This window comes from Odocoileus virginianus, chromosome 22, assembly GCF_023699985.2.
Source record: "Odocoileus virginianus isolate 20LAN1187 ecotype Illinois chromosome 22, Ovbor_1.2, whole genome shotgun sequence".
NCBI lineage: Eukaryota > Metazoa > Chordata > Mammalia > Artiodactyla > Cervidae > Odocoileus > Odocoileus virginianus.
Window position 1 is genome coordinate 33,228,455 of NC_069695.1, and position 25,106 is coordinate 33,253,560.

At 38.2% G+C, this 25,106-nt stretch overlaps 1 long non-coding RNA gene across 1 annotated transcript; it reads left to right on the forward strand.

The window, feature by feature from the left end:
* The first annotated feature begins 4,987 nt into the window (after positions 1 to 4,987).
* Positions 4,988 to 13,672, forward strand: LOC110136290 (uncharacterized). Its single transcript, XR_011482810.1, has 3 exons — positions 4,988 to 5,130; positions 5,336 to 5,413; positions 13,487 to 13,672. It is a non-coding gene; the product is annotated as an uncharacterized lncRNA (long non-coding RNA).
* The last annotated feature ends 11,434 nt before the right edge of the window (positions 13,673 to 25,106 follow it).

The window sequence follows — 25,106 nt, forward strand, 5'->3', positions numbered from 1 at the left end:
AGAAGCTGGTGCCCGGAGACTAGAGAAAAGCCTGTGCAGCAATGAAGATCCAGCACAGTTAAAAATGAAAATAAATGAACAAAATTATTTTAAAGAAAGAATATTGAAATGGCCACAAAAAAGCCCTCTCTTTTTAAATTATGTGTCTGTGTAGGTCTGGATTTTCATATGTTCCTATCAGAGCAACACATTACAGCAAGTTGAATGCAGAAACAGTCATGAGTCTGGTTGTCAGCTATTAAGCCAGACATTAACATGATTTGCAAACATATACAAAAATACCACAATTCTCACTAATTTTTGTTTGATTTTGATACTACAATTACTTCTCCTAAATTGTGATTTCTTCTAACATGTAGCAGGCTTATCTTTTTTAATGAATTGACATATATTTTTAAGTGTCTGCTTTTTCATTTCTAATTATTAATAGGTATAAGCCATGTAACTAAAATCTCTTTGGAGTACTTAATACTTTTTTAAGAGTGTAAAAGTCTGCTGAAGCAAAATGTGTGAGGAATACTAAGGTGGAGTGTAAGAAAATGACTCTTGGTAACATTTTAATTTCTCACTCACATTCCCTGAGGACGATCTCACAATCATGGCCAAACGTCACGTTGGAGCATGAAAGACAAAGGTTAACCTTGCTGTGTTGAATGTCCCTGGGAATCCCTGTTGATGATGGTGGGGATCATTAATGGACTTCCTGGAGATCCACAGGAAGTGACTCTCCCTTTCCAGCAAATCCTCTGGTAAAATCCTCAGGGCATTTATTCTCTGAAGGCCTAAATACTTCTAGAACTGGGGCATAAGGTACTTTGATTTTGTGATACTCCAGGATGTCAAAAAAAGTCTCAGTGGATGATTATTAAAAAATGAACTTTTCATCCATTAATTTGCTTCAGCTTTTCAGAAGTTTATAAATAGTGAACTCATGATTCCTTTTTTAGAGATGTGTGTATATGAGTACATATATGTATGTGTATAAATGTGTCTAAAATTTACTAGCTGAGGGGTATGAACCTTTAAAATATTAAAAGGCCTCCCAGGGGGAAAAAAAAAAAAGCCTTCCCTGGCTGTAGGGACAATGCTTATGATAGGAACTAACATAATCATTACCGAAGCATACCTGTTACACTTTCCCTTCAGTTCTACCACTTTATTCTTTTGTTTTTCCTCTTCCTTCTCGGTGAGGTTCTAGCTCAGTACCCTTATTGTAACTGACCTCCTCAGGCTCTGTCCATTTTTATTAAGCACCAAAATGTCAGCTAGTTAGCCAAAAGATGTTGCTGAACTCGGCACGGAGCATCGCACAGACATATGCAAAGGTATTCAGGAGGAAGGGAAGCCTCATACTGAGCCAGGAGCAGGTCACAAGGAGTCAGAAAGCCTCTCTTTTTGTCACTGCCTGCAGACTCCTGCATTTCCTTTTAGAGACAAAATGCCTTCGGTTTCAGGGTGAAAACATGGGAGGGTGGAGAGCGGAGATTCAAATACCTTCCATGTGATACTAGAGCGTTGGGATCTTACTGTGAATGAAGAAATCCAGGATCAGCTCAGTAGGGATCAGGGAGAGGCTGGCGGAGGCCCCTTCCGTGGAGAAGGGAGGTGGAGGATTCAAGGGCCAGAGACACCAACATCAGTTTGCCCAGGCGTCCGTGTAGGGTGGAGGCAAGTGTGGTGCCAGCTAGCAGCGGGTTTGAATCCCCATTCTCCCACTCACTTACCAACTGGGTGACTCGAGGCGATCTACTTAATCTCATGGAGCATCAACCTGCTCATGTAGTAAATGAGGACAGTCGTACCTCCCTCGCAGGGTTGAGTGAAGATTCAGTGAGAGCAAGCGTGTGACATGCCTGGAACACAAGCGGTGTCCAATAAGTGCCAATTTCCTTTCTCTGTTTTAGCGGTTTTTACATATGTTTTTACATAAGTTGCCTTTTGAATGAACAAATGGGCCCATTTTAAAATTTTTTATTAAACTTTTTATAAGATCCACTGGAGAAGGGCATGGCAACCCAATATTCTTGCCTGGAGAATCCCATGAACGGAGGGGTCACAAAAAGTTGGACATGACTTAATGACTAAACAACAATAACAACATAGCTGATTAACAATGCTGTTAATAGTTTCAGGTGAACAGCGAAGGGACTCAGCCATACCTATACATGTATCCATTCTCCCCCAGACTCCCGTCCCATCCAGGCTGCCACATAACATTGAGCAGAGTTCCCTGTGCTATCCAGTAGGTCCTTGTTGGTTATCCACTGTAAATATAGCAACGTGCACGTGTCTATCCCAAACTCCCTAACTATCCCTTCCCCCGGCAACTATGAGTTCCTGTCTTGTAAATAAGTTCATTTATATCATGTCTTTTTAGGTTCCACCTATAAGAGATGTCATATGATGTTTCTGCTTCTTTGTCTGACTTACTTCACTCAGTCTGACAACCTTTAGGGCCCATTTTATGGGGAAATAATCGGACATTTTCTAAACTCTTCCCCACATCCTAATGAATTTACCTGTTTGAAGACGTTTCATAGTGTCAAACAGAGTCCACTGTGAAAAGCTTTCTTTTAAAAACGGGGAAAGAATAGAGTGTCCATTCTCTTCTCCTGTCTTCACGGTCAGTTGTGTCTTCCAGAAATTCCAACAAGTTAGTGAGGCCTGACCTTCCTCTTTTTCTTCTTCCCTTTTTGTAAAGCATGCCAGCAATCTTTAATCATGCTGCGATTTCTAAATGCCACCCAGGTTCACTTCAGAAGCAGTTTCAAACAAAGATTTAACCCACAGACACACAAATGGCTGATTTGTGCGTTCCAGAGACTCAGAAGCTTTTTGTTTCTTAAAAATTAATATGTTTCAGTTTTCTCTTTTTACTTTCATATTCATTTCCAGAGAGAGAGAGAAGCATTTTCTTTTGTTATAGACTTTCATAAAAATTCAGTGCTAATTATAGAGGGTTTTTGGTACTGACTCTTTGTTGAGGTGATTAACATGCAAAGCATTTTACAACACTGTTTTCTCCTAAAAGAAGCGTGGATGTGTAAACAGAGTTGACCTCTTAGCTCCTTCCTAGGTCACCCAGTTTTCCCCTGATTAAAACTAATTTGCTGGAGAAGTTCACTGTTGGAAATGAGAAGATTTGGAAAGGAAGATTAGTAAAGAGAAAAGGAGCTGAACTATTGCTCTAAATACTATTAGAGATCTTGCTGTTCATCCACCTTCTGCCCACATGCTGAAAATAAGCCATCCAGTCACTTTTGTTAGAAGACGAGGACAGTTAAGAGAGTTAGAACCAGTCAAATGCATGCGGACACAGCCAAGACGAAAACATCCAACAATCAACCCCCAAAAAGTCTAGAGGAAGGGCTTTCATAAGAAACATGAGGAGAACTTAGAAAAGCAAAATGCCCATTAGATTGTTTCTGTCAACATTTTCCTGCCCTATCTGTTTTGATGTGGCAATGATGATACCAGAAATGATGGTGAGGAAAGACCACAGCACTGTGAACCCAGCAGGTAGAGATGGTGGCCGGTCTTAGGATGAGTAATATAGTAAATTAAGCTGCAGAATAAATACAGCAACCCCAGAGATGTATAGGAAGTAAAAAAATGGTGAAAGTATCACTGAAATGAGTTCCCTATTTTTGAATGGCATTTGTTGATTAAAAAAAAAAAAACCCAAAAGCAAAAAACAAAACTGGATCCTTTTATTTGATGAAATATTTACAATGAGAAGCTCTTTATTGTTGAGACCCAAGATGGCTAGTCCATTTTGCTTTACACACTCCCCACCCACCCCCACCCTGCCACCACTTTCCTGAGCAATGGTCAGATGGAAATGCTGGAGTGAACTGAAAAGTACAATGCACAATCAGACAAAAACATTCAACGCAGCATTTGATGATGAAGGCATAATCAGCCGGACTTGGTGCCTGATGTGGCCAATTTGCTTTTACATTCTTTTCAGATCCCCAGTGCTTGCAGTGGAAATACCCCTCAAGCATTCCTCTCTCTTTCTCTTTTTTCCTCCCAGTAGGTTGCATGCCTCTTTCACCTTGTGAGAAAAAGGTCTGTCTGCTTTGATGTGGCTTCCCAAAGTGTAGTGGGAATATCCTTTTATTTGTTGAACTTTCAGGGTTTCTTCTTCATCCCGCCCAATGCGCTGTGTGAAAGAACATACTGCAAATAGCCATCCATCACTTTACCTCGTCATATCATTGTGCCTTATTTCTTGTCCTCTAGGTCAGTGAAAATGATGATCTGACCGAGACCATAATCATTGCTGATCAGTACTTGGCCTCCTGCAGAGGTCCATGCAAGCACATGGGCTTTTTCTAAGACGCCACTGAGCAGATATCAGATGGAGCTCCCTCCCCCATCACCTTCTCACTGCTGAAAAACTTAATAACTTGGTATTGTTCAGCGAGTCATTCAAGCGAGCAGAGTGGAATTCTACCTGTTCCTCAAGGTAAAATATCTGCTAGGCTGCTGCAAAGACTGTTAGCCATTCACAGCTCTTGCTGTGTGTAAAACTCACATGGTTAGGTGAATGCAAACCTTGAGTGAAAGCCTGGTAACTTCCTGTGTTTGTCTGAAATCAGGCACAAATGAAGCCAGTGCACAAAGCAAAGCTCAGCAAATACACTCCTTTTTTCAGTGGCCATTTTCTAATGATATTTTTTTTTTTTTACCCCCACCAGGAGAGAAATGATTAGAACAGATTAGAAACACAAAGAGCTGAAAACTTTAAAGGAAACTTTCCCAGATGCTACACAGTTTCATAAAGGATCACAGAAAGGTTTTTTGCAAACATTGGTTGTAATTTCTACCAGGTGTCACAACCCAGTGAACCATTAAAAGTGAACCGGCTCACTGAACCGAACTGAACAGATGGAATTCCACCCTTGCTCTGCTTGAAAAGCTCCACAAACAATACAAAGTCTTCTTTTAAGTCCCCTCCTCTTAGAGGCCCACCTCACCCATGAGAACATGTGGGGAGCACTCAGGATGGGACACAGCCTCTGGGCTCTTAGTTCAAGCAGAAGGGAAAGCGGTCCATTTTAAAACCCTCGGGGCCACCCCCATCATTTTCAAAATCCCAATGCTACTTTCCGTTTGTCCCCAAATGTATGTCAGTAGTTGAACGTTTTGTTCTCTTTTAATTTTGTCCTGAGTTGTCATTTACTTTCCTCTGTCCAGATATAGATATACCTTGAAAGACTGTGTGTGTGTGTGTGTGTGTGTGTGTGAGAGAGAGAGAGGCCTGAACAACTTGGACTAGTATGTTATTCTCTTTGCCTGACTTTATTATTTAATTTTCATTTCTTTTCAGGAAGTGAAGATGCATTCCAGAACACAAAATGGATTTCAGTCCTTTGTTGGCTTCTCGAATCCTGACAGCACAGGCAAGGTAAATTGATATAGATGGTTATAGACATGCCCTGCTAGTCAAAGTGCCAAAGATCTTCTTAAGGGACCAAGAGATCAAAAGACTATTTGCAGTCAATTCATTAAGCATTAGTCAATCAATTAGTTAATTCAATATATATGTATGAGGACTAACTGCTGTCAGACATTATATTGCATGTTGTGTGGGATCCAAATTGGAATGAAGTGTCTGCTTTCCAGAAGATGGTAATTTAGAAGCGATAAGCTAGTCAGAGACCCTTATGAATTTGAAAATACATGCCATCCAAGTGGCTCGTTGATTTCTATACTCCTGCTTACTGTTCTCTTTCGAGTCATAACTGGTGCCATGGTCTGTTGGCATGTGATCAGCATGTCAATATCTTTAGTATTGGGATTTCGTAGTGAACGCTATTTTTCAAGGCTCATGTTTTGTAAAGCTTTGAACTGATTTTGCTTCTTTGAAAATTAGACCATTTCTTCAAAGCATGTTCTAATAGGGTTGAGGAGACAATGGACCAGAGATAAAGCCAGAGGGGCCAGGACTGGGAGTTTGGGTAAGCACAAAAGGTACTGGCAGGTGGATTGTTGATTAATTCCAGAGAGGTCAGCTGAGGGAGAGATTTGCAAGTAAGAGGACCAGAAACCAGGGAGATAGGCATTAGCGATCAGAAACTGAGGTTAGGATTCCGGAACACACAAGGTCAGGGGGTGAAAAAGAAGTTTTTGGCAGCATGGGGTCATGAGTCCAGGTCAAAAACCCCCAACAACAACAGATTAGGAGCCATTCAAAAGGTCTGAATAATAGGCATAGGATGTAAACAGAAAGCATGAGTATGATGCTGAATGAGTCTGTAGCTCTCAGTCCTTTGCATGCCTCTGAACTAAGGCTAGAGTTGGTTAGAGGGATAAGCATGTCTGAGATGAAGATAAAGAATAGAGCTGAGAATTAAGTATTTTGTGAGAGCATTAAAATCCAGTGTTGGGAAGCCATTGGCAAAAACTGAATTTCTGAGTTTACATTCCTAGAGATTAAATCTACCATTTAATGTTTATATAGTAAAACACAGTACCGAAGTACAGTCTTTAGCATTTGTATATTTGAGTTTCAGTCTCTTGTGCTACTTATTAGCTACAAGAACTTGTATGAAGTACTGAACCTCTCAAAGCCATGGTTTCTTCAAGTGTAAAATAACAGTGACTCCTAGTTTGAGTGTAAAATATTCAGCATTGAGAAATAACAGATGCAAAATGATTACTTGTAGACATTATTTTTATTATCACAATCCTCTTTAATATGGACCTGGATTTTTTATCCAGGAATTTAATCCTTTTCCCTTTCAGAATCCAATATTATATTTTACAAAGTTAATAGTTTGACTATTCCTGTTGATTTTTTCTTCCCAGTGACTCAATCTTCTTCAGAAAGTTTTTGATTGTTTTGTCTATTAGGCCTGAGAAACAGCAATAATACTTATGAGGAAATATATTTTAATGTCCTATATAAAATGTATAATATACTTTAAAAACTCTATGTAAAATCTTTCTAAGTTCACACTGACCGGTGCCTATCTAGTAGCACTGAATAAAACACCAGGAGTTGGAGAGTAAGTCTAGGGATAAGAAAATCTAAATCTTTCTCTATTTTACTCTAAGTGTGACTCATCATGAGGCAAACATTTTACATTGTCACTACCCCAACACTACACAAAAACCCTTATAGGATTCTATGGATTTCCTATGTAGAAACAAAATTAATTAGATTTTCTTCTGTGTATGTACATGGTCTGGACTTAAAACAAATAGATGCTCAACTGTGGAACAGTTCAGAATGTATTCTGATTTAAATCCTATTTTAACTATCCCCATTAATTATTATGTGCTTAGTCGTTCAGTAGTGTCTGACTCTTTGCAATCCCATGGACTTGTAGCCTGCCAGGCTTCTCTGTCCATGGGGATTCTCCAGGCTAGACTATTGGAATAGGTTGCCATGCCCTCCTCCTGGGGATCTTCCCAACCCAGGGATTGAACCCAGATCTCTCACATTGCAGGCATGATTCTTTACTGCCTGAACCACCAGGGAAGGCCATGAATACTGGAGTGAGTAGCCTAGCCCTTCTCCAGAGATTCTTCCTGACCCAGGAATCAAAACAGAGTCTCCTGAATTGCAGGGGGATTCTTTACCAGCTGAGCTACCAGGGAAACCCTGGTAAATTGAATTGTTACAGGAAAAAAAAAAAAAAAAAAAACCACACATACACACAAACAACAAAACAGCCCAAAGTGGAAGACTCCTGAGGCAGAAACTGACAGGTACCATTATAAAGAAGAAAAAAATCAGTTTTCTTCCCTCTTGTTATTAAGCTTCCATAATACTCTATTTAAAATATTAAAACCACATCCAATAAAGGGCAACATACTTGATTTCTAGCCTAGATCTGAGCCTTCATTTCTTGAGGAAAAAAAAAATGCTTTTTTGGCTGCACTAGGTCCTCCTTGTGGCTCACGAGCTTTTTCTGGTTGCGGCTCACGGGCTTAGCTGCCCCACATTTTTGTGGGAATCTTAGTTTCCCAACTGGAGATCAAACCCCGAGTTGCCTGCATTGGAAGGCCAATTGTTAACCACTGGACCACCAGGAAAATTCCCTTGAGAAATGTTTTTGAATGAGACTGTCTCTTTTTCTATCATGTTTGCTTGCACTCTCATTCTTGCTACTTATCCACTTTCACTGCCAGATCTTCAATAGCATTATTCAAACCCAATTCAGAAATACACTTCTTATTTGTATTGCCTATATGTTGGTGTTAACATGGCGTGTGAGATTAACTTGGATGCTGGTGACATTGTCCTGAAAGGCCATTGTCATGAAAACTACCATCGGTCTGTGATTGGTTTCACAATCAGGCCGAGTTAAAAAATTCACTCATCTATTGATTAACTAAGGTGATCTCAGAATTTTCTACTTAGAGCACAAAGGAGCTGTATTAAACTGGTTGCTTGGGTTTGTTCTCAGTGCTTGAGTTGGCAATATCTTGGCAGTTGTAGATTTTCCCCACCCCATGGGCTTGGAACTGAAGGGTCAACTTAGTGAGAAGTCTCAGGTCTACATTCGGGTTTGGTGCTGCTACTGCAGGGTATAAGGGTGGATGGCCATCTGTGAGGGAAGGAGGCGGTTGTACTGTGCTCAAGCCACACTCTACTACGCAGTGTTCCTTCCTAACACATCTTACAGTTGCAACAGTATGCTAGACCCATGGTGTTGGTTCTGGAATCTCTACTTCTTTTTAAAAATGTTTATTTGTTTAATTTCTGGCTGTGCTGGGTGTTCATTGCCGTGCAGACTTTTCTCGTTGCGACATGTGGGGGTTCCTCTGTAGTTGCGGTGTGCGGGCTTCTCACTATGATGACTTCTCTTGTTGGGGAGCTCAGGCTCAATAGTTGTGGCACATGGGCTTAGTTGCTCTGCAGCATGTGAGATCGTCCTAGAACAGGGATTGAACCCATGTCTCCTGCATTGGCAGGCGGATTCTTCACCACTGAGCCACCAGGGAAGCCCCTAGAATCTCTACTTCTAATCCCTCATTTGCTTTCTTCAAGTTCAGATATTGTCTCTCTTGCAAGGCTCTCTCATGCACCCATTTGTTTCAGCTCTGAACAAATTTAGTTGCACGTTTCTCTGTACTTTGGTAGCAGTTATTTATGAGTCTTTCTCCTCCACTCATCCGTAAACCTCTTCACAAAAGGTTCTATCTAATCTTAATCATCTTTGGAAGGCAGAGTAAGTTAGTGGTTAAGACTATGGACTCTGGAGTTACAAGGTTTGGGTAAAACTTCTGCTTCCTCCACTTACTATGTGATCTTGAAAAAGATGTTGCAGCAACTCTGGATGATAGTTTTATTACCTGTAAAATGGCTGTTTGTTACCCTATAGATGTTGCTTTCATAATTTAAAGAAATCCACATAAAGCACCTGGTGCATATTGGCTTAACAACCGTGAGCCCTGATCCACCATATTGTTTTACATACTTGGCGCTCAGCCATGTCTGGCTTTCAGCGAGGCTGTAGTTCATGTTTGTTTCCCTTCGCTTGTATCATCCTTAAACTATGACTTCAAGAGGCAGCTTAGAACTTCCCTGGTGGTGCAGTAGATGAGAATCAGCCTGCCCGTGTTGGGGACATGAGTTTGATTCCTCATATGGGAATATTCCACATGCCACGAAGCTGCTAAGCCAGTGTGCCGTAGCTACTGAGCCTGCACTCTAGAGCCAGGGGGTCACAACTACTGAGCCCATCTGCTGCTGCTACTGAAGCCTGCAAACCTGGAGTCTGTGATCAGGAGCAAGAGAAGCCAGTGCAATGAGAAGCCTGCGCACTGCAATGAAGAGTAAACCCCACTTGTTGCAACTAGAGAAAGCCCAAGCATTGCGATGAAGACCCAGCATAGCCAAAAATAAATAAATATTTTTAAAAAGAGGCAGCTTATGTATTTCTTTCACCAAAGGATGGCAAGGACTGAGGACAGAACCTTCCTGTGAAAGACAGTGGAAAGGAAATGAAAACTGAGCACTAAAATTGAACTCGTATTTAATACTGCCATGAATATCACCAAGCTAAGAGATCGGGAAGTTATAGACCCTCAGTCCCAACTTTTGGATGGCTTCTCATTAACTATAGGAATCTAGAATCATCTTTTGACTTTTTTTTTTTTTTTTGGTATCTCAGTTTTAATACAAAAACAGACAGTGAGTGCTAACTTGTCTTCTCTAGATGTAAGAAAATAGAGCACCACACTCAGGCACCTTTATTACCAGGCCATTCTCGCTCCTGCAGCAGGGAAACTGAGACACAAGTCTGGGGACTTGATCAAGGTCACAGCCAGTGGCAGAGCCAAATTAAAATTCATGTTCTCAGAGTCCTTTCCACGCCATTGCTTCACCTACTGACCCATGGTGCTCCACCAAGAAGTACTTCTGATTAAGTGAACTTTCAGGTTTCAATAACACAAAACCTTGGCAAGGACTTTAGGTAACAAGCTCCTATCATAGACTCCAGTTACTTTTGGGCAAGAACTGGCTGTCTCATATATACGTTGACTTGATTGCCTCATACAGGCCAATACAAGAGAGTGGTGTGTTTTCAGTGTTGAACCAAGACTTCAAGAGCTTAATAAAATCTTTCTTTGAAAAATAAGGAGGGCAAGTGAAAATGGGGACAGATGACTTCCTTATCAACTGTACCATCTACTATCAGGGACACAACTCTGTTTGGTCATTGCTGTGGTTTCATAGCCTAGCACAGTGCCTGTGTATGATAATTCAATTGATATGGAATAAATGAATGAATACATGGAAACATCAATACTTCAGATATAGTTAAATAGCTTCCAATACTCTAGTACAATATTACTCTAATGCTAATATGGTGGATTTTCCCACATCCAATGTTTTTTTTAAAAATTTGGTGTGTTTATATGTAATAGGGTGTTAAAATTTAAGTTTTGAGCAAGGCTCCACAAGACAATAGATGTGGCATAGCAAAGTGAGGTGCTGGATCAAAATGTGTATGTATTAAAGCAGGAGATTAAGAGCTGGTTTCACAAACTTGGAAACCAGTTTGGAGGTTACCGACCTGCATGGAGGATGTAACAATCTTAAGAGAGAGGATAGGAGAAAGTATTTTGAGGACGGTTTCTCTGGGAACACTGCACTGACAGCCACATCTTTCTCTAAGGGAAGATGGTTGGAGACACACCTGTCCTCAAGCAAACAGAATAAGGGAGAATGTCCAAGGATTACTTAGAAAGCTTGCTATGCTTCCTCTGGGTTTGAGCTCAGAGTGGACAGAATCTGATTTAAGCCCAGGAAATTGGAGCACAAACAAGATGTGTTAGAGAGATAGGTTGGCAACTGAGCAGAGCTGTCTCTGCTGTCTCCGGAAAGTAACTTCTTTCTCTTGCCAGAAGTTCTAAGAGGCAAACCCCAGGGTCCAGAGAGGGATTAGATGTAGGAATGACCTGAAGCCATTTTATGTCTTGGCAAAGAAGCTGGCTTATAAGAGGCAATGGGACTCCAGCAGAGAAAAATCTTCTCTCTAGAATGGACCTTCTGAGAACTGGGGCCCAGGTGGGGCATTGAGGAAGAGGAGTTCAAGGCGAAGCATAAAGCAGAGTTAGAGCTGGAAGGGAACAGCCGGGGACTTGCCAAATTTAGTTACCATTGCCTCCATGAGAGAAGGGCTTTGCTTAGACATCTTCCAGACAAAGGTAGCATGAAGTCAGATTTATAGCAACTCTCATTCATGTAACAAACTTCCCTACTACTTTTCTGCTTTTAACTCCCAATATTTCAATTCAAGAGGGGTTAGAAACCATAGCTAATGAGGAGGTACAAAAGTAGAAGAGGTATTCTGGACAAGGAAGAAGAGTGTCCTGCCCTCCAGATGGAGCTTCCCAGGTGGCGCTAGTGGTAAAGAATCCTCCTGCCAATGCAGGAGACACAAGAGACTAGGGTTTGATCCCTGGGTCAGGAAGATCTCCTGGAGGAGGATACAGCAACCTGCTCCAGTATTCTTGCCTCCATAGAGAGGCCTAGGGGCTACAGTCCATAAAGTCGCACAGAGTCAGATATGACTCAAACAACTTAGCACACATGCCCTCCAGGTGCAGGCAGCTCTCCTAAGACTGGCAGATGGGAGAGAATTTAATTCTAAATCAAGTTCAGAATTTTTCTAACTACCACTGATGGGCATCTGACTTTTGTTTTGAGACTGTTTTTTGAACCTAAGATGCATCTAGAGGCATCTATTTCTAAACAGCAAACACAGAAGTAAAGGGAGGTGTTGAAGACAGAATTTAATGGCCGGGGAAACTTCCCTGCTTCAAATACATTTTAAAGAAGGAGGGAAGATCAAAACAAAATTACTCTTCAGTTATATGTCATAAGCTGAGCATGGTAAAAATAGCAGGTGGAGTTCTCTTCATTTCATTTTGTATATCCTTGTGTAAGCTTGGACAGACCCTTCATATTAAACATACACAATTTTAGTAGCACCCATGGGGGCGCTGCCTACCTTTTGAGGGCACAAATCTGAGGAGGCTGCCATGGTTTACCCATGGTGTATCTGGATGCTAGATTAGTAAGAACATGTCAGTTTGGCTAGAATCAGAAGAAAGGCTTGGAAGAGAATTAGAAATCATTTGGTCTTACCCATCTGATATCAGCATTGTCGCCATTATACATTGGAAAAAAAAGAGAGCTGGTGCCATTCTTGGACACAAATAAATATCAAGATGAAACTGACTTTTGTATGAGTACTCCTTGAAATAAATCAAAGGGATTTAACTTGTAAAAATCTTTTTTGCTCAAATCTCTATTTTATAAAGTCAGTACTCCTTTTGAATAGTGACTCATTTTTTTTTTTTTAGACCATGGAACATGACAGTCTTTTCTTCCACAGTGATTGAATCATGCAATTACTTTATTTTTTCCTTAACTTTGTCACTTTCATTATCATGAATTAAGAAAATACTTACATCGAAATGATTTTTTATTTATGTCAGTGTCCTAATTTGCTTTAACAAGTACTTCTTACTGTAAAAACTTTTTTCCCAGTTATTATAGAATGAACGACCAAAAGATAATTTGGTTCATAAAAAGGTCAGGTCCACATTAAAAAATCACCTTTATCATTTTAATAAAATGAAAAACATGTATTAAGGAAACTTGCTGAATATCTCTGACTTAGTGTTCACTATGTTTTCTACTGGCCAGAATAAATTTTCAAAAATCTTAAAGTAATGTTTGCACTATTCATATTTGTATTACACTTTTTTCTTTGTAATTGTACTTCAAAATTAGTGTTATATTAAAGGTATATATATTTAAAATTCATGTAAAAAAAAGAGGCCAATCTGCAGCTGATCCTATTTAGTATTTAAGAGGTGCCCTACCTAAGCTGAATCAATGCTTACCAGTTGGTGAAAAGCACTTCCTATGATGCAGTTCATGATATGTCTTATTCACTAAAGATTTCTCAAGTCCATTTCTATTCCTCCATCTTTCCCACTGGCCCATCAGACTTTAAGAGCTGACCTGTCAAGGGGGATACTGTCATCTTGGCAGATGTCAGAAGAAAGTGAGAAGGGAGAACTAACATCTCATACACCATTGGTCATGGAAATGAAGAGGGAACAAGGGAGTGGAGGTGAGGTTTACTGAGCACCTACACAATGACATGAAGCATGCAGGTGCTTTCATGATTGATCTGACTTTCTGTGAACAACAGTTCCTTGAAACTAGGTATTCTCACACCTACTTTAGACAGGAAACAAGAGAAGTGACTTGCTTAGCACTGTGAATTCAAGACAGAACCCAAATTCCTATACTTTCTGCAATCCAATACATCTTTCATTGATACTACATTTTAAAATACATTTTGAAATTGGCTTGTGACTTCTCTCATTCTTTTTAATCTCCAGAATCTAATCCCATATCAAAGCTGATAGTATTTTTAAATAAAGGAATTGTTGTTGATTTCCATTACTATATTTTTTGAGACTACATTGACTTCTGTTATTAGAATTGAATTTCAGGATAGATAATGTCATATATTCTTTCTCAGCACTGTATACCTTTCCATTATAGTGCACAACCATTGATTCCAATCAACTTTTTAAAAAACTCATTCCACATTTCCAATATTTTTAGACTTCTATTATCATTCACAAATATCCTCAGAACTGTGTTCCAATCTTATGTGTGTTTCGATATTATGATAACTTTCCCCTAGGGGTTTATTAACTTCCATGTTGCAGTATTCATTTTACCTATTTTCATTTCCTTGGACTAAGTCCAGAATAGCCTCTGGTCCTGTTGATTGCTTCACAAGCTATGTGAGGGAACATTTTTGCAATGCACTCGGAGACAAGCAACCATCTGATTCCATTTCTATGATCTATCAGTCATTGTCAGGGGATTGAAATCATATCACGTTGAGTACTTTTATTTCTCTAACACCTCCCCCTTCTTTTTCCTGTTCATTGCCTAGCTTTCTGTTATAGGGAAACATCTCTTGTTAGTATATGTTTTTATGAATTTGATTCTTTTTAGAAAAGTGGACTTTTTAAAGTGGAATGACTTCTTTTTTTTTAACCAACTGAAACCTCAACTTAACTCCACAACAGTGTTCACCAAGTTTTTGACATGCCTCTGGGGATGTCAAGGGCTTCCCTTGTAGCTCAGTTGGAAAAGAATCTGCCTGCAATGCAGGAGATACGGGTTCAATTCCTGGGTCGGGAAGATCCCCTGGAGAAGGAAATGGCAACCACTCCAGTATTCTTGCCTGGAGAATCCCATGGACAGAGGAGCTTGGCAGGCTATAGTGCATGGGGTCACAAGAGTTGGACACTACTTAGTGACTAAGCTACTGCGGGTGGAGCTGCCAAAACCTGGACTATCGGCTTCTAGGATAAAATAATTCTCAGGGAAGAACTCTTCTTGAGGAAGTTCAGCGTCAAGAGGTAAATTTCAGGTCAGAGAAGCAAATCCAAATATGGCAATGCTGCCTGTCATGTGAAAGGTTCAACAGGCTGGCTAGAGACATAAATTTGAGTCCTTAAGATGAGGGACATGAAAAAAGAAGACCAAGGGAAAATATAATATGTAATCGCTCCACTTCCAAGGGATAATAAGAACACAGGCTGTCAGCAGCACGGACATCAGTGGCTGTGGTGTCCACAGCCATGTGGTGAAGGAGAAGTCGTACTGTCTTAGGAGTGACACCACTAGGGACCGTAGTACAGTGGAGCTGGCCGGTAGTGGCTCTGATAACAGCAGTCACAGTGTCCTTTCAGAGCTCTCAGAACTGGATACTGGAAACAATGCCACACACACAGGCATCAGTGATGGCAGAGACTCTGATGGGCAGCAGTGAAACTGGAGGTGATGCCAGTTTAATTTTAGAATATTTAAATATTAAATTAAATATTTATTTAATTTATTTAATTTATTTATTTATTTAAATATTTAATATTTATTTATTTAAATATTTAATTATTAAATTAAATATTTAATTTTAGAATATTAAAAACCTTGAGAAAGGTAGAGCATTGGATATCCTGATTACCCAATGAGAGAGTACCTGGCAATTTCCAGAACTAGTTGGTAGCTTGAACAGAGAGGGTAAAATTACTGAAAAGCAGGTGGGGTAGAGTTAGAGAAGCCTGTTTTGTAGGTTTATGGCCATTTTCTCAGCCCCAGGCTTATATGGTTTAAGAAACACAAGAGAGAATAAGAGTAACCACAACAAGAATAACACTTGGTTTCAGGGGCTGTTGCACTCCTCACAACAATACTTCGGGGTGATACTATTATTGCCCCCATTTTAGAGATGATACATTTGAGGAACTGAGGAATCAAATAACTTTTCCAACCAGATACAAAGCATAAGGCTTTCTTGAGGGTTAGTGAAATTCCTTTCAGAAAAACCACTGATTCAAGAAAAAAAAAAAAAAACGGATTCAAGATTGGAAAAGGAATATTAAATTTAAATAAGAAATATTGCATTTAATAACTAAAATATCTTTATTATAAAATAAGATTCTTTCTCCTCCTATTTATCTTAGCCTTCCAATTATCTTGCCTTTTTTTCCCCTTGAATTTCTGTTAGATTTTTCTTTTATTATTGTTGCTGCTGCCCTAGACCAGACCCTCATCACATCATGCCTGGACAATTATAATGATACCCCAATGAGATGCCATGACTCTTGTGTCTCATTTGTCTAGTTTATTTAATACTGCATTAGATAAATATTAATAAAACAGCAACCACATGTACCCTGTTCAGAAATATTTGTTGACTCTGTGTACGTGCATGCTAAGTCCCTACAGTCATGTCTGACTCTTTGTGACCCCAAGGACTGTAGCCTGCCAGGCTCCTCTGTCCATGGGATTCTCCAGGCAAGAATAATGAAGCGGGTTGCCATGCCCTCCTCCAGAGGATCTTCCTGACCCAGGGATTTAACATGCATCTCTTAAGTCTCCCGCACTGGCCAACGGATTCTCTATCACTAGTGCCACCCAGAAAGCCCATTTGTTGACTCTATGTAGCTATAAAATAAACCCTATACTTTTTAGCCCAAGTACAAGACTGTTCATGTATACATCTTCTCTATATGCTTAACTGGCTCAAAATACTCCCCCCACACTAACTGTCCCCAAACCTAGCCTTGGTACATTTCATCAGCTGGATTACAGAAATTATGGTCAGACTCCAGGACTTTTGCTCAAATCTTACATCTTTATAAAATGCCACTCAATTAGAGCCTCTTGACACTTACTATATATCTGTGTGAATTATAAAAAAAAGCCTCTCCTCTGGTCTGAAGCAGGCTGTGGTGAGGGCGGAGGGCTTGGTGAGTAGAGCTGGGTCAGATTTGCGCTGCCCCACCCCTACTCCACCTAGGCTTTTTGAGCAGAATACAAATGTCCTTCCACTAGTGGTGGACCTGCCTATCGCTTCCCCTCCTTTTCAGGCAGGACTTATCCTGCCCCCAATTCCTAAGGCAGTGATTGCCGCTACAATTCATTAAGCAATTAATTATGTATTATTTGGCGACATCTCTTCAATTGCAATTTTTAAAATTCCTTTACCAATATTTTAATGTTTAATGTGTTACTGTCTTAACTTTTTAGAATATTCCCTCTTGAGGGCAGGATTAATATATTTCTTTGTGGTTCTCAAAATATACAACACAGTGTCTTACATTGTAGGAACTCAGACATGATGTTTGTTGATTTTACTTGAATTGTTTTTATGCAAATACACATAGCTAATTACAAATGAAGCATGAATTTGTTGGAATTAATGATCAACAATTGGCTGTCCATTTTTAGCTGAAAAGGGTTATATTTCCACCAACACAACCCCCCCAAATTGTAGTGATTATAATTCACCTTTATTTTTATGAATCTTCTAAATTTTGGTATATTGAACTATCCACAACTACAAATGGAGAGAATTATTCTTGTTCTTTGATTTACATTGAATGCCATATGGCCGTTCATTATAGTTAGGCTTTTCAACATAATTATTTTGCCAACAACTATTTATAAACTCAAAGTACTTCAGGGGAAACAAAGATGAAAACATTTCTGTCTCTGCCATCAATGAGATTTAATTCCGAGTGGGAGAAAACATTTATTAAAAAGTACAATGTTAGTAAAACAGATGCAAGTTTCATAAAAAGCAGTACCAAAAATGTGAATTAGGGGCTTAGAGAAGCCAAGGAGCTCTAGAATTTCCATTTGAACTGACCCTTGCAGTAGGGCAGACAGGTTAAGCACTCCAGCCAGAGGCAAGGTTTGGAAAAAGGTAAATTGAAAAAGTCTTCCTGGAATCACAAAAACTTTTTGTTTGGTGTGAAGTATCATTGTATACCACTTATACAATGCCATGTGTAGTCTCCAATTCCTACATCTCTAATTTATGAGGTCTGCCTGAAGTGGATTATCACAGAAATACCTATTTCAATGTTCAGCAATGATTCCTGCAGAATTAGAAGCATTATATGCTAGCTATATGTTTTCTAAAACTCATTATGCTTTAGAAGCAAAATCTCCAGATGGAAAGAGATGGCTATGACATCAATACTTCAGTTTCACTTAAGAGATTCCTTTTTAGTTTTTCTCACTTGAACCGAATTTTTCATCACCTTAGCCAGATTTTCTGCAATACTACTGGGAAAAAAATGTATTTTTCACTCACTTTAGCACAGCTAAAAGAGTCTGGAATTTTCTGAAGGAATGTTATTTCAAAAGTGTGTGAGTGGTATTTCTGCCTCTGGTTATAACAGACTACCTTGTATTAAAATAGCCCTCTCATGAGGTACAAATAGAAAAGTTGGAAGGGACTTTAAAAAAAATCTCTGATTGGAGGCAGCAATCTGCCAACTGGAAGGTAAGAGTTAGTGTCTAGTGTTCAACAACAAGAATGACAAATGGCCAAGAAGGAAAAAAGCAGGAGGCAATACCAAATTGCAGAAAACCAAGAGAAAACAAGAAATAAAATAGGAAGACTGACAGGCAATTTAGATAGTGAGAATTCAGGACATGGACTTTAATATGAATGTGATTATTACACCATGCCAGTTAATTGAAAGAAAATAAAAAAAAAGCTACAGTGTCTATATTAATATCAGCTGAAGTTGACTTTAGGATAAATACTACGGAGACTTCAAAATCAGGATCAATTCACCAGGAAGAAATAAGAGTTCCAATATGTATGTGTTGGGTAGCAAAGCCTCAAATTACATAACGCCAATTTCACAAAATTAAAAGGAGAAATTGATACTTCTGTAATCACAATGATAGATTCAAACACCTTTCTTTTAATAATGGAGAGCAAGCATAGAGAAAACTTAGTGAAGATATATAAACATTGAATGACATAATTAACACTCTTAACCCTTATGGCAGAAAGCAAAGAATTAAAGAGCTCCTTGATGAAAGTGAAAGAGGAGAGTGAAAAAGTTGGCTTAAAACTCAACATTCAGAAAACTAAGATCATGGCATCTGGTCCCATCACTTCATGGCAAATAGATGGGGAAACAGTGGAAACAGTGACAGACTTTATTTTGGGGGGCTCCAAAATCACTGCAGATGGTGACTGTAGCCATGAAATTAAAAGACTCTTGCTCCTTGGACATTGCACAGAAACAGGGATCAAGACCATCTCCAAGAAAAAGAAATGCAAAAAGGCAAAATGGTTGTCTGAGGAGGCCTTACAAATAGCTGTGAAAAGAATAGAAGTGAAAAGCAAAGGAGAAAAGGAAAAATGTAAGCATCTGAATGCAGAGTTCCAAAGAATAGCAGGGAGAGATAAGAAAGCCTTCCTCAGTGATCAACGCAAAGAAATAGAGGAAAACAACAGAATGGGAAAGACTAGAGAGCTCTTCAAGAAAATTAGAGTTACAAAGGGAACATTTCATGCAAAGATGGGCTCAATAAAGGACAGAAATGGTAGGGACCTAACAGAAGCAGAAGATATTAAGAAGAGGTGGAAAGAATACACAGAAGAACTGTACAGAAAAGATCTTCACAACCCAGATAATCACATGGTGTGATCACTCACCTAGAGCCAGACATCCTGAAATGTGAAGTCAAGTGGGCCTTAGGAAGGATCACTACAAACAAAGCTAGAGGAAGTGATGGAAATCCAGTTGAGTTATGTCAAATCCTAAAAGATGATGCTGTGAAAGTGCTGTACTCAATATGCCAGCAAATCTGGAAAACTCAGCAGTGGCCACAGGACTGGAAAAGGTCAGCTTTCATTCCAATCCCAAAGAAAGGCAATGCCAAAGAATGCTCAAACTACTGCACAATTGCATTCATGTCATGTGCTAGTACAGTAATGCTCAAAATTCTCCAAGCCAGGCTTCAGCAATACATGAACCGTGAACGTCCAGATGTTCAAGCTGGTTTTAGAAAAGACAGAGGAACCAGAGATCAAATTGCCAACATCCGATGGATCATCGAAAAAGGAAGAGGATTCCAGAAAAATAAAAAAATCTATTTCTGCTTTATTGACTATGCCTAAGCCTTTGACTATGTGGATCACAGCAGACTGGAAAATTCTGAAAGAGATGGGAATATCAGACCACCTGACCTGCCTCTTGAGAAACCTGTATGCAGGTCAGGAAGCAACAGTTAGAACTGGACATGGAACAATAGACTGGTTCCAAATAGGAAAAGGAGTCAAGGCTGTATATTGTCACCCTGCTTATTTAACTTATATGCAGAGTACATCGTGAGAAACACTGGGCTGGAGGAAGCACAAGCTGGAATCAAGATTGCCGGGAGAAATATCAATAACCTCAGATATGCAGATGACACCACCTTTATGGCAGAAAGGGTGAGGAAGAACTAAAGAGCCTCTTGATGAAGGTGAAAGAGGAGAGTGAAAAAGTTGGCTTAAAGCTTAACATTCAGAAAACTAAGGTCATGGCATCTGGTACCATCACTTCATGGCAAATAGATGAGGAAACAGTGGAAACTGTGGCTGAGTTTATTTTTTGAGGCTCCAAAATCACTGCAGATGGTGATTGTAGCCATGAAATTAAAAGACGTTTCCTTCTTGGAAGGAAAGTTATGACCAACCTAGATAGCATATTAGAAAGCAGAGACATTACTTTGCCAACAAAGGTCCATCTAGTCAAAGCTATGGTTTTTCCAGTAGTCATGGATGGATGTGAGAGTTGGACTATAAAATAAAACTGAGTGCTGAAGAATTGATGCTTTTGAACTGTGGTGTTGGAGAAGACTCTTGAGAGTCCCTTGGACTGCAAGGAGATCCAACCAGTCCATCCTAAAGGAAATCAGTCCTGAATATTCATTGGAAGGACTGATATTGAAGCTGAAACTCCAATACTTTGGTCACCTGATGCGAAGAACTGACTCACTGGAAAAGAAAAGACTCACTGGGAATTGGTGATGGATAGAGAGGCCTGGCTTGCTGCAGTCCATGGGGTTGCAAAGATTCAGACACGACTGAGCAACTGAACTGAACTGAACCTAGCTGACATAAATAACACACAGCTCAAAGCAACCGCAGAATACATGTTTTTTACAAGTGTATGTAGAGCATTTACCAAAATGGAACATATGTTGGGCCTTAAAGCAAAACTCGATTAAATTGAAATGTCTGAAAATATATAGAATATATTCTTGGTTAACATATAAGTATTAAAGACATATTTGTTAAGAGGGTGGATCATTGCTAAGTGTTCTTACTACAAAAAAAAAAAAAAAAAAAAAGAAAGGATAGCAAGAACTTTTGGAGGTCGTAGATTATATTTATAACCTTGATTGTGATGATGACTTCATGGATGGATGTTAGAGATCCAAATTCAGTAACTTGCTTACATTAAATATGCCCTTTTCTGTATATCAAGTATCAGTTCAGTTCAGTCGCTCAGTTGTGTCCGACTCCTTGCGACCCCATGGACTGCAGTGCACCAGGCTTCCCTGTCCATTACCAACTCTCAGAGCTTGCTCAGAATTATGTCCATTGAGTTGGTTATGCCATCCAACCATCATCTCATCCTCTGTCATCCCCTTCTTCTCCTGCCTTCAATCTTTCCCAGCATCAGGGTCTTTTTCCAATGAGTCAGTATATCAAGTATACCTCAATAATATTTCAGTAATGGTTTTTGGAAAGAAAATCTCCAATTGTTCAGAAATTTAAAAATTTCTTTGATAATAACAAGGAAATACTTAAAGTGGAAATTGGAAAATATTTTTAATTAGTGATAATACAAATATGATATATTAAGATATGGATTGAAGCTAAAGCTGTGATAATGAGAGGGAAATATTAGTCTTAAATGCATGTTATAGAAAAGAAGAAAGGTTACAAACTAATGATCTGAGCATCTATTTCAAGAAGTTAAAATATTGGCAAATAAAAAATAATATAGAGAAGATAAAGACAAGAGACAGTAAACAAAGGTACAAATAGAGAAATCAAAGAAGTGAAAGGTTGACTATTTGAAAGACTAATAAAATTGATAAAAATCTAGCAAGACTGATAAAAAAAAATGGAGAATAAATTCAAACTATCAAAATAGCATTTTGATATCAATGCATCACCTTCAGACATTAAAACATATAATAAAGATGTATTAAGTAAAGTTTAAAGCAATGAATTTTAATATTTAGATAAAATGGACAGAACCTTTGAGGAACACATTTTAATAAACCTGATGTAAGAAGAAATAGAAAAGTTAAAGAGTCCTACATTTACTAAGGCTGATAAATCTACAAAACTTGTCTTTTCATAAAGAAATGTCAGAAAAAGATGACTTTGTCAATAAATTCTTTCGTACATTTATAGAAGAAATAGGATGACTTATTCAAAAAAGAAAAACTCTCTCAATTACTTTTTACTAAAAAGCAATAATTGCAGCAGATATTTAAGACAGCTGTATGTGAGACAGGAATTTCTCAAAAGTCTTTTTTCAAGAAGAAAGGATCCTCTTGTGTTTTCCTTATGTTTTTCTCAATATAATCTTTTCCTTTTTTTTGAAAGACTAGTTTTTTTTCTGTGTGACAGAAGCAAGAGTAAATCTTCTCTGGAAGAAAATAGCACTCAAAACTTCAAACTGTCTCTATTATAGGCCAGGGTAATCTTGATACCAAAACTTGACAAAATCTTTACAAGAAAGTAAAATAGCAGACTCATCTTTTTCATGATCAGAGGTGCAAAGATCCTAAAGAAATGACTGACAATTTAAATTCTATGACACTTAAAACAATAATACATCAACAGAAATTAGTGTATTCCTGGCATGCAAGATTGGTTTAATGTTTTAAAATAGATGTTAACAATAATAAATAAAATTATATTATCATTGCAAGGGATATAAAAAAATATCTGACAAAATTCAATATCATTTATGACAAAAAATCATATCAAACCAAGAATAAAATGAAATTTTCTTATTTTGATACAGGATACCAATAAAAATCTACATTAAATATCATGGTTAAAAATGAAATGCTTTCCCTGCTGAGGTCAGAATAAGATAACACTGCACTTTACTATCATATCTGTTCAACTTTCTACCAGAAGTTTTAGCCAATGTAAATGGGAAAAAAATAAATAGCATTAACACTGAAGAAAAAAAAAATGCCGTTACTTACAGGACACTGTAAGCATTCAGAGAATATAACATACTTTTCAAAAAGTATTAGAATAAATAAGTGAATTTATCTAGGTAAGTAGTATAAGCTCAATATAAAAAAAAATCAGCTGAATTCTTGTATACTAGAAACTACTTTAAAAAAAGTTTTAAAGAAAAGATATTGTTTACAATAGCATCAAGTCAAATACCTTTAACTAAATCTAAGATATAAAAAAAAACTACACTGAAAATCATAAAAGAGAAATTAAAGACTTAACCACACGTATACACATATTATAGTTAAGAATTGGAAGACTAAATATTACTAAATTGTCAATATTTTCCAAATTGGTCTATAGACTTAATGTGATCCCAATCAAAATTTCAGTGGGTTTTTTAGAGGAGTGAAAATCAACAAACAGATTCTGAAATGTGTACAAAAGCTCAGGAACAGTAAAAAAAAAATCATGAAGAAGAACAAAATTGGAATACATATAGTGCTGATATCAAGACTTTATTAGAGTAGCTTTGTAACAAGAAAGTCTGGAATTGACATAAAGATGGACTCAAACCAACAGTAGAGAGTCCAGAAAACTCTACATTCTCTTGATAACATATGGCCTCTTCATTTGTGACATTTGATGACACTGGGACTGTGGAGAAAGAATGTTTTTCCGATAATCGTGCTGGGCTGACTGGGTGTCATCTCGATCCTCATTTAATACGGTAAATCAGCACTTCTTGGTGGGAGTGATTTTTGACCTCTCTGCGGTACCCAAGGATGTCCAGAAACGTCTGGAGACATTATTGTCACAAGTGAGTCGGGGAATACTAGTGGCATCTAGTGGGTACAGATTAAGGATGCTGCTAAATGCTCTGTAATGCATAGTATAGTCCTAAATAGCAAGGAATTATTTTGTTCAAAATGTCAATAGTACCAAAATTGAGAAACTCTGTCTTAAACAAACAAAAATCAATCTCCAGAGTATTGTAAGCTTAAATATGAAACAATAACAGTTTCTTAGAGTTAAGAAGAAAGAAGATACTCATGACCTTGGCATTGGTAAAGATTTCTTAAATGTGACAAACAAAAAGCAGTAAGCAAAAAGAAAAACACTGATAAACGAGGTTACAGTTTACCAAAACATATCACCAACACAGTAAAATATTAAGCCAGAGAAAAGAAGAAATTTGAAATATATATAACCAGTAAAGTACTTATATCAAGAATATATAAACATTGCCTATGAATCAAGAAGAAGGAAAGAGACAGCCCATTGGGGGGAAAAATGGGCAAAAGAATCAAACTTGTGCTTCATAGTAGAGAATACCCATTTGATACTACATGTATGAGAAAGTGCCCAACGTCATTAGTCATGAAGGAAATTAAAACTACTATGAACTAACACCACATAATCATCAGAAAGGTGAAAAGTGAAGAGACTGAGAAATGAAATGCTGATTAAGCTGTGGAGCCACTGGAATTTTCATACACTGCAGATGGGAAAGTAAACTGGGACAACCTCTTTGGAATACTATTGTATCAACTAAAATTGAGTATATTCATAACCATATGATTTAGCAATTCCATTCCAACAGAAATGTATATATATGTTCACTAAAAGATGTATATACACACAGATACTTATACATCCACATACAAGTATAGGATCTATGTATCCATATATATGAATGCTTACTGCAGCATTATTAATAACAATTCATAACAGTTCAAAACTAGTTACAACCTAATTGTCCATCAAAAAAAAAAAAGTAAATAAACCCCATTCAAACAATGGAATTCTTCACAGCAATGAAAATCATTGCTATATGCAACTATGTGAATAAATCTCATAACAGTGTTGAATGAAAGAAGTCAGACATGGAGGGAACATGCCATATTATTTCATGTATATAAAATTGCCAATCAAGCGAAACTAATATATGGCTTCTAGGTCAGGATCAGGCTTCCCTGGTAGCCCAGCTGGTAAAGAATCTGCCTACAACATAGGAGACTC